Source organism: Panthera leo, chromosome D1 (genome assembly GCF_018350215.1).
Source record: "Panthera leo isolate Ple1 chromosome D1, P.leo_Ple1_pat1.1, whole genome shotgun sequence".
In the NCBI taxonomy this organism is placed as follows: domain Eukaryota; kingdom Metazoa; phylum Chordata; class Mammalia; order Carnivora; family Felidae; genus Panthera; species Panthera leo.
In genome coordinates, this window is record NC_056688.1 from 19,428,463 (window position 1) to 19,437,073 (window position 8,611).

The window sequence follows — 8,611 nt, forward strand, 5'->3', positions numbered from 1 at the left end:
CCTTAAGACTAGAGGTGATCTTGGGATTCCCATGTGGCAAAAAATAAAATAAACAAATAAAAATGGACAGGGGCGCCTGGGTGGCTCAGTTGGTTAAGCGTCCAACTTCGGCTCAGGTCATGATCTCGCGGTGAGTCCGAGCCCCACATCAGGCTCAGTGCTGACAGCTTGCTCAGGGCCTGGAACCTGCTCCGGATTCTGTCTCCCTCTCTCTCTGCCCCAGCCCTGCTCACACGCTGTCTCTGTCTCTCTCAAAAATAAATAAACATTAAAAAAATGGACAAAGCATTTGTGATATGGACATAAAGTGATGACATTATTGATTTTTAATTCATTCGACAAATAGCCCCTGATGTGCACCTGCCTCCGCGAGGGGTTGGTAGTTTGAAACAAACAAGGCGTGCTCCTTGACCTCAAGGAGTTCACCAAGGAGACTGAGAAACAGTATGGCTCACCCAGAGCTCACGTGTCCTCAAGTTGGCCATCTGCGAGAATAAGGACTTACTTCTTTCACAATTGCTGATAAGTCCTTTTTGAACCAGTTATGAGCTGAGCAAACATGCCAGCTCATAATTTCATAGCTGCATTTAAATTCATTTTTAATCAAAAATAGTGTCATTCAGCGGGGCCAATTAGATATGGCATTTGGTTTTTTGGAAATGCAAAACATCCTGCAAAGACAATGATTTTCCCCTACTAAATACATGCAAAACAATATGCTATAGGCTCTGAGGTCTGCTGTAAAATAGAAGGTTCAAAGATGTTTTGCCCAAGGCTAGGCAGCACCACAACCCTGAAGGAAACTATTTTCAGGATGGGTAAACTTTTACATATTGTTAAAATGATGAGTTCTAGAGTTTATATTAAATTTCTAGACAGGCACATATGTGCCCAGAGGCAGGTGCCAGGATCACCTTAAGTCACCTTGAGTCCCTTCCAGCTCTGTGATTCTGCAATTGCTTATACTGGATTTCTCCAAGTCTGTGATGGGCTGAAGAGCTATTCCTGTCCTAGTTCTTTTCCTTATATAGGTCAAATCCCATTCCAACGAGAACCATAACAATAACCACCTCGTGGCCTGGTTATTTTAGACAACCTGATAAAATGAGAATCAAGTATGACCTCCAAGCCAGAGCTGGTTGCTACAGCATTTGACCTGAATATTATTTAAGCAAGGAGGAAGCCAGCCTACTAAGTTTTTATCTTCATGGCACTGGGCCACTGCGGAACAGTCAGACTGAAGGTACGGAAAAACTGCCAGTGAGCCCAAACCACAGCACTCGGGAGTCCTGAATCAGTGACTCCATTTGCCTGATAGACACTGGAAACTCAGAACGTCCGGGGACTGGATTCTGCAAGTCTCGGTGTGAGTGCGGTATCCCTCTGTCAACTCCCGCCAAAGAAGGCCCAGGCAACTTGCACATCCTAATTCAGGTCTATAAATAAGCCCTCTTGTCATACTGAGTACCCCCCTCCCCCAAACCTAAGGCTCCTTTCTCCATTCTTTCCCCGTAGGGCTGGATTCATGCTTCTTTTTGCCTATGTTGCCCTTCTTTCTTGGAACGAAGTGCCAGTTTCTTGTCTCTGACACGTTCCTCGGTAAGAACGTGAACTCCCCGAGGGTGGAAATTTGCTTGTTTGGTTCCCAGGGGGATTGAATATTGGGATCTCCTTTCTAGAATGCAAGCTCTACAAAACCATGACATCTCACATCTAGAACAGCGCTGAGCATGTAGTAAATGCTCGATAATTATTTGTTAAGTGCATGCTCTGTGCCTAACACAATTAAGAGTTCCATAAATGCTCGTTGCTTGAACAATCGAGAGAGTGAATAAAAACGTTTCCCTTATAACAGTGAACACTGAAAAATTATGATTTAACATCATACCTCAAATTCTGCCTGGACTCCAGAGCTTTCCAAACTGAAGAAGCTGTGAGTCACTGGGCTGGGAGGGGAGGGGTGTTTGTTTGTGGAGAACTTGTTTCCCGACCTCGATGAATCACATGTATAATCACCCCAACTGCATCCTGTCTGGGGAAGTAACCAAAACCCCTATTTCTGGCCCCAATGGCTTTTTGGTTTTATGAGTAAATGCCACTGGCATGCCATTAAATAAGTGCCCTCAGGAAGCCCTCAGCCAGTGCTGTAACCTACGATAGTCAGGTTACAGAGGAACAGTCTCGTGAGGAGAGCACAGGATGAAGGTAATAACCTATCTCGCCCGGTCCATTAACTCTAGGAGCTAAATGATGACTTGGCCTCCAGGATCTTTTCAAACACCTGTTCCATCTCTTCCCAAATCACAGGTATGACCATGTAATTCTCCCGCGGAAAAACATGCAAGGATTCTCATCATCCACCCAGTAAAGATCGCACGTCTTTTATTTTTCTTTGAGAGAGAGAGAGAGAGGGAGAGAGAGTGCGAGTGGGGAAAAGGGGCAGAGGGAGAGAGAGAATCTTAGCCAGGCTCCCCGTTCAGCACAAAACCTGACGTGGGGCTCGATCGCACGAACTGTGAGATGGTGACCTGAGCCAAAATCAAGAGTCAGACGCTCAACCAACTGTGCCACCCGGGTGCCCCAAGAACAAACTCCTTAACCTACAATTCGAGGCCCCGAGAATCCGACCCTGACCTGCTTCCCCGCCCCAATCCTCCTCTATACCTGTAGAGGTTCACGTACGAGTCCTACACTTGGCTTGAGGACTTGGTTCTCTCTGCTTGCTCCTAGAATGCCCACTCACTTCCGTTTCCAAACGTCTAAAACCTACACACTCCCAGGTCTCCCAAGATGCGACTTCTTCCACAATTTCTTCAGCGACTGTCTAATCAGGAAAAATGACTTCTCCTTTGAGCGTGCTCAGACTTCATTTATATTTCCATTCCGTTGCTTCTTTCTAATTTGTATTATAGACACAAAGGTACATGTTCATGGCTCTAGTAAATCACTTATTAGAATATCTGAATCTTAGTCCACGTGATATACCTTAACTCCCAGCAGTGCCTACCCCAGTGGACACCCACATAAAGGTAGGCTGCTTGAGTGGAAAAATGGGAAGTTCGATTGTTTAAATCCTTATCTTCAGCTCGGAATCTTCAGGGAAGATTTGACAAAAGAGTGTCTTACTCTCATCTCTCTTGTTCTATTCTGTACTCCCATTCCAAGAAAACCTAAGATTAAGAAAACCTTGAGTCTCTGCAAACAACTCATTTTATATCAAAGGCAAAGTCTTCCTTCCAGGCTTCCTCTCTCCTAATATCCAGCACCTCATGGCCCACCTCGCTGGTAGATGAAACGAGCTCCTGGGGGGGGAGGCGGGGGGAGTGTAATTTTGATGATAAACCGAGTAAAAGCAGAACATAATTAAGAGGGGATTTGCCATTTCAAAAAGCAAACTTTTAAAAAGATAGCATATTCCCCAAACAAAGACGGTTCTGTTCCTGGCTGTTTCAGAATATCCACGCCACAGTGCCAATTTCAGGGCGGGTACATTCCTTCAGTATGGATAAGTGAGAGTTGAGGCAATAAAGCTTAGCTTTGTTTGACTGCGAAGCATTTTTTTTTTTTTCTCCTTTCTGGTTATTAGTGTTCTTCTGCTTAGGAGAATAGGACCGTAGAAGCAGAACGAGTGCAAAATCACCCAGGCCAAGGTCAGATAAAGAGGGAACGGAATGTCAAGACTATTGCTTCCCCTACTGTTCTTTGGCCATGACCACATCTGGGTGGATGAAAGAGACAGGCAGCCGTGACCACAGCCTGACAGCCGTCTCGGTCACTGCTTCTCTAACATCGGCCCTCGGGGCAGCGTCCCTTCCCTCTTAGGAGGCCAAGGTCTACCTACACCAGTTAGTGGCCACGGGGCCACGGGGCCACGGACAAATCTGCACCTTCTCCATCAGTTAAATGAGAGTAACATCTCTTGCAAAATAACACGGTCAGACTTTATCAACCGTAAAGTGCAGCTCCAATATTAGTTGGTGCAGGAAATTCAAAGATAACTTTTTTTTTTCATTACCCTCCAACTGGGGTTGGCCAACTTTTTCTGTCAAGGGCCAAAGAGTCAGAATTTCAGGTCTCTGTTGGGGCTCCTAGAATGCCTCGGTAGGAGGCAAGCAGCCACTGACAATACGTAAGTGGGAGCTGTGCTTTGTTCTGATAAAACTTTATTCACAGAAACAGGTGGCAGACTGGATTTGGCCCATGGGCCGTATTTGCAAATCCCTGCCTCACATCTTGGGAGAGAATGAAACTCCAGAGGCAGACAGAGGGGCATATCTAAAACCTTTCCTGCTGTGAAGAATGATATAATCAGTTTTTATGGGCAACTGTCCTGAGACTTTCAGACGTCTCTCTTAAGATACTTTTTGAAACCAGAATTTTCGTTTTGTACATTATCATCACCATCAACCTCATTTTGTACCCTAATCTAGAAGTATTACTGAGAGGGGCATAAAAGGTCCCCAGTTTTCTACATCTACCACTTGACCACACTCTCTTCTGGGAAAGACAGCTCTGATTATTGTTACAGAAAATATCAATCACACTTGTGGTGAAAGGTCACTACATTTTTTTTAACAAATTGGTCCTTTGAGCAAGATGAATTTTAATGGATTGGTTTATTAACCTAAAGGTTGAACCAGACTGAGAGTAACTGAATGATTTGTTCATAATTAGTATTATTTATAATTATTTTACTTGGGAAAAAAATATCACCTTAAATGTCAGGATGTTTTTTTAATTGCCTCAGATGAGATTCACAATAATTGACTTCGCAAATGTATTTTAAAAAAACTCATTTAAAAATATCTGAAGCTGCCGTGAGTCTGTCTGGAAGAGGAGGGTATTGATATTCATTCCTGGGAACGGGGCAGAAATTGATCCATGACTTTTTTTTTTAACCACGTGAATTGTGTATTGTGGTCACTTCTGGACTCTAAAATAGCTGAGATGCTGATACAGTTCATTCCTCCTCCCTATGAAGTCTGCTCTCTAAGTGAGTGTCTTGTGTGAATGTCACTGCATGTTTTTTGCTCAAATGTGTATTTGCATGTATTTTGTTTTTTAAATTTTTTTTTTAACATTTATTTATTTTCCAGACAGAGAGAGACAGAGCGTGAACGGGGGAGGGGCAGAGAGAGAGGGAGACACAGAATCGGAAGCAGGCTCCAGGCTCTGAGCCGTCAGCCCAGAGCCTGACGTGGGGCTCGAACTCATGGACCGCGAGATCGTGACCTGAGCCGAAGTCAGACGCTCAACCGACTGAGCCACCCGGGCGCCCCTGTATTTTGTATTAAAGGAGGAGTAAGTACCTGCTTGAAAGAAGGAATATGTGTGTGTGTGTGTGTGTGTGTGTGTGTGTGTGTGCGCGCACGCGCGCTTAGGGTTTTAGAAAAATATAGTCTGCATACATATTATGCATCTGTACACATGACTTAGAGAGGATACAAACTTTCTGAAGGTGAGTAGGTATATGGCTTACACTTAGCATCTCTATAAAGATTTAATTTATTAGTCAATTGGCAGAGAAGAAAATGCAATACATTAACACCTGGGAAAGACAATTTTTAAAATAATTAAGGCTATGGGGTGCCTGGGTGGCTCAGTCGGTTAAGCGTCCGACTTCGGCTCAGGTCATGATCTCACGGTTTGTGGGTTCGAGCTCCCCGTCGGGCTCTGTGCAGACAGCTCAGAGCCTGGAGCTTGCTTGGGATTCTGTGTCTCCCTCTGTCTCTGCCCCTCCCCCTCTTGCACTCTGTCTCTCTCTCTCTCTCTCTCTCTCTCTCTCTCAAAAATAAATATACGTTAAAAAAATTAAAAATAAAATAATAAAACAAAATAAAAGGTTGTGAGATACAGGTCGATCACTAGTAAGAAACACGCAGCAGAACAACGATGATGAGCTCTTACAATTCTATGACTCTGTAGAGAGTTACAAACTTGTGGTGAGCTCAAGTATAATCTCATGAGTGCCTCACATCTACATCTGGATGCAGGAAGAAAACGTAATAGCAGCTCCATTTGACGATGGAAAGAGAAGGCTCAATGAAATCAAGGGATTTGCTCATAGTCTACACTGCCTTCCCCATACAGCACACTGCCTCAGGAACCCAAGGAAAGGGTGAATGCGCCCACAGGTATCAAAGCCAACTACAGCCTTCATAGGTCAACAGAAACAGCCTGCCCCAGAGTGCAGAACCCGACTTCCCATCAGAGACATTTTAGTGAATAAGTAACACGTAGTCTGGAAAGAACATTCCAGGCAGGGAATATGGTGATGGGATTATAAACACAGCCTTCTTATTTGCTTCTTCCAAGTGTAGTCTGATCATGTGCCTGAGACACGTTGTGACATTTACTCGAGCAGCAGTGTTGAGGACACAGACGAATCACTCTTCCAGAGAGGGAAGCAGACACCATCAATCACTATCTGCATGTTTCAGAACTAGAAACGTGTAGCCGAGGCCAGAAAAGAGAACATTGGAAGGTGGCTAAAAGGGAAAGAACACGGAGTTCCCCACTTATCTGCCAAAGAGGTTACTCTAAAAAGTGATATGGAAATTGGGGGTTATGTACTGAGATTTTCCTGCAAATAGTAAACACACATGTCCCTCCAAAGCTCGGCAGGAACATGCCCCGCTGAGCATCGTAAGGGTATCTTAACTGATTAATTATTATTAATGCCATCTTTTATTTAACTAGCAATTATAATCTATTAGGAACATTTATTCACATTATCTTACTTATTCAATCCTCAGAAAAATCCTATAAGGCTCATTAGTAATATATTATTATCTCCCTGTTATAGACAAAGAAAAAGGGGATTCTGACGTCTCCTTGCTTCAGCTAATCTCCCTAAGCTGCACAGTGCGCACTTCTGACTCCTGGTCCGTTACCGACAGCAACTGCAGGAGACTGGAGAGGAGAGGGGGAAAGTCTGAGACATGGGTTCGGAGCAGAGAGAACCTGAGAAGGCCGGCCGACCAGAATTCCTTCCAGTTTAGGGAGTCCCAAGTCCGGAGTGGCTGTGGCTATCTGACACACAACCAGACCGATTAGCTGGACCTTCAGGCACACCTACTCACTTTGAATCTTCTTGCGCCGCTGAGCGCTGGCTTTCAGACTCCCGGCCTCTGAAGTCCTGTGAAGTTTCTGGGCGGCAGAGTTGGAACCAACTTCAAACTAGTTTAAGCCTCTGAGTCAGTTCACAAACCCTCCCTTCTCCGGCCCCGGCCCCGCGGTCAGCCTTTTGCATCACATCCTACAAGCGTTTTTGTTCTTTTGCACCCCTTTGGGGGTTCCTCCCTCTGCCCTTCCTCGGTCTCTCTGCGCTGCCTCCCCCCCCCCACCCTTAATCTCCCCTGACACCCCGTGTCTACTCCATCCACCCTCCCACCATCAAGGGCTCCGTGCCCCTCATCCCCAGGAGCCCCTCCGTCGTCCTCTCGCGGACACCTACCTGGGCTGTGCCGTCACAGGCCCCTCCTTGGTTCTGTCTGTCTGAGACCGCCGGCCTGTGTCCAGGGCCTGGGAGCCATGAAAGTCTTCAAGCTCTTTGTTACTTTTCCTCCTTAGCTTATAATGCTAGGTCATTAACAACAGACAAGAAAAGATGGCATCAGCTGTGGTTCCCGGCTGCAGCCTCCAGAAGTGTTATCTCAGACCCCAACATTGCAACAAAGAAACCTCACAGTTGGGTCAAGCGCGAAAATCGGAGGACAGGAGGAGAAAACTTCAGCTTCCCAAATTCCACTGCCCTCCAGGGGCTCCCCCTTGTGGGAGATGCGGGGCATGGCAGGCAGGACCCGGCTGGGACCGTGCCTCCGTGGGAGGAGGGCCAGGGAGCCGAGCGCTCGCACCCCAGGGGTGTGGAGTCCGACGCCAGCCACAGCGGGCGAAGGACGGCCTCTGCGGGACGTGCCGGGCTGAGACCCTTCACAATTAATCAGGGGAAGGTTCTGGGGAGACGGAGCCCTCCGTGCCTGGAGGTCTCCGAGTCCAGGTGAGTGTGGCATGAGTCACGGGGCTCGCACAGCCTACGCTCTGCATGGGAAGTGGTGGCTGGCAACCGTGTGCCTCCGCCTCGTGCCCAGGTCGCTCACCGGCACAAACGCATCATACAGTCGGACATTCACACTGGGCTGTTCCGCAGAGACAGGCGTGGTCTCTGCCGTCTGAGTAAGGAGAGGAAGGTCCAGTCTCCTGGACTCTGGCCAGCGTGGGCACAGGGCCCTTCGGAGCCCTGGCAATTTACTACTGCTCCCCACCCTGATGGAAACAGACGGTGTGTCCAAACAGTATCTTTCTCCAGAGCGATAGAGTCTCATTCATTCTCCCTTCCCCGGGCAGGCAGGTGGGAAATCAAACGCATTTACTCTTTCTGCAAGTAGACTCCAGAGGCTCGTGCAACTGAGGAAGGAAGGCGTCCCGTGCACTAGAAAAACCACCAGGGGAGCGAAGAAGGCCCCGCGTTTCCTGACTGCCTCCTGTCCCATGTGTCTAGACTATGCTCTGTGTCTGGAGAGAAGACACTGACCTTCCTCAGTGCAGGGCAATGAGCTGAACCATTAAGTTGTATTGATTGACCCCCCCCCCCCCACCCAAGCCTCGAGGA

The 8,611-nt window shown here is 47.0% G+C and overlaps 1 long non-coding RNA gene across 1 annotated transcript in view; it reads right to left on the bottom strand.

Moving 5' to 3' along the window:
- Positions 1-7,784, bottom strand: part of LOC122201453 — a 46,281-nt gene extending 38,497 nt beyond the window's left edge. The window contains exons 1-2 of the long non-coding RNA XR_006194174.1: positions 7,689-7,784; positions 7,457-7,581 (exon numbers count right to left, since the gene is read on the bottom strand). This is a non-coding gene — a long non-coding RNA (uncharacterized LOC122201453). The remainder of the gene's footprint in view (positions 1-7,456; positions 7,582-7,688) is intronic.
- Between the last annotated feature and the right edge of the window lie 827 nt (positions 7,785-8,611).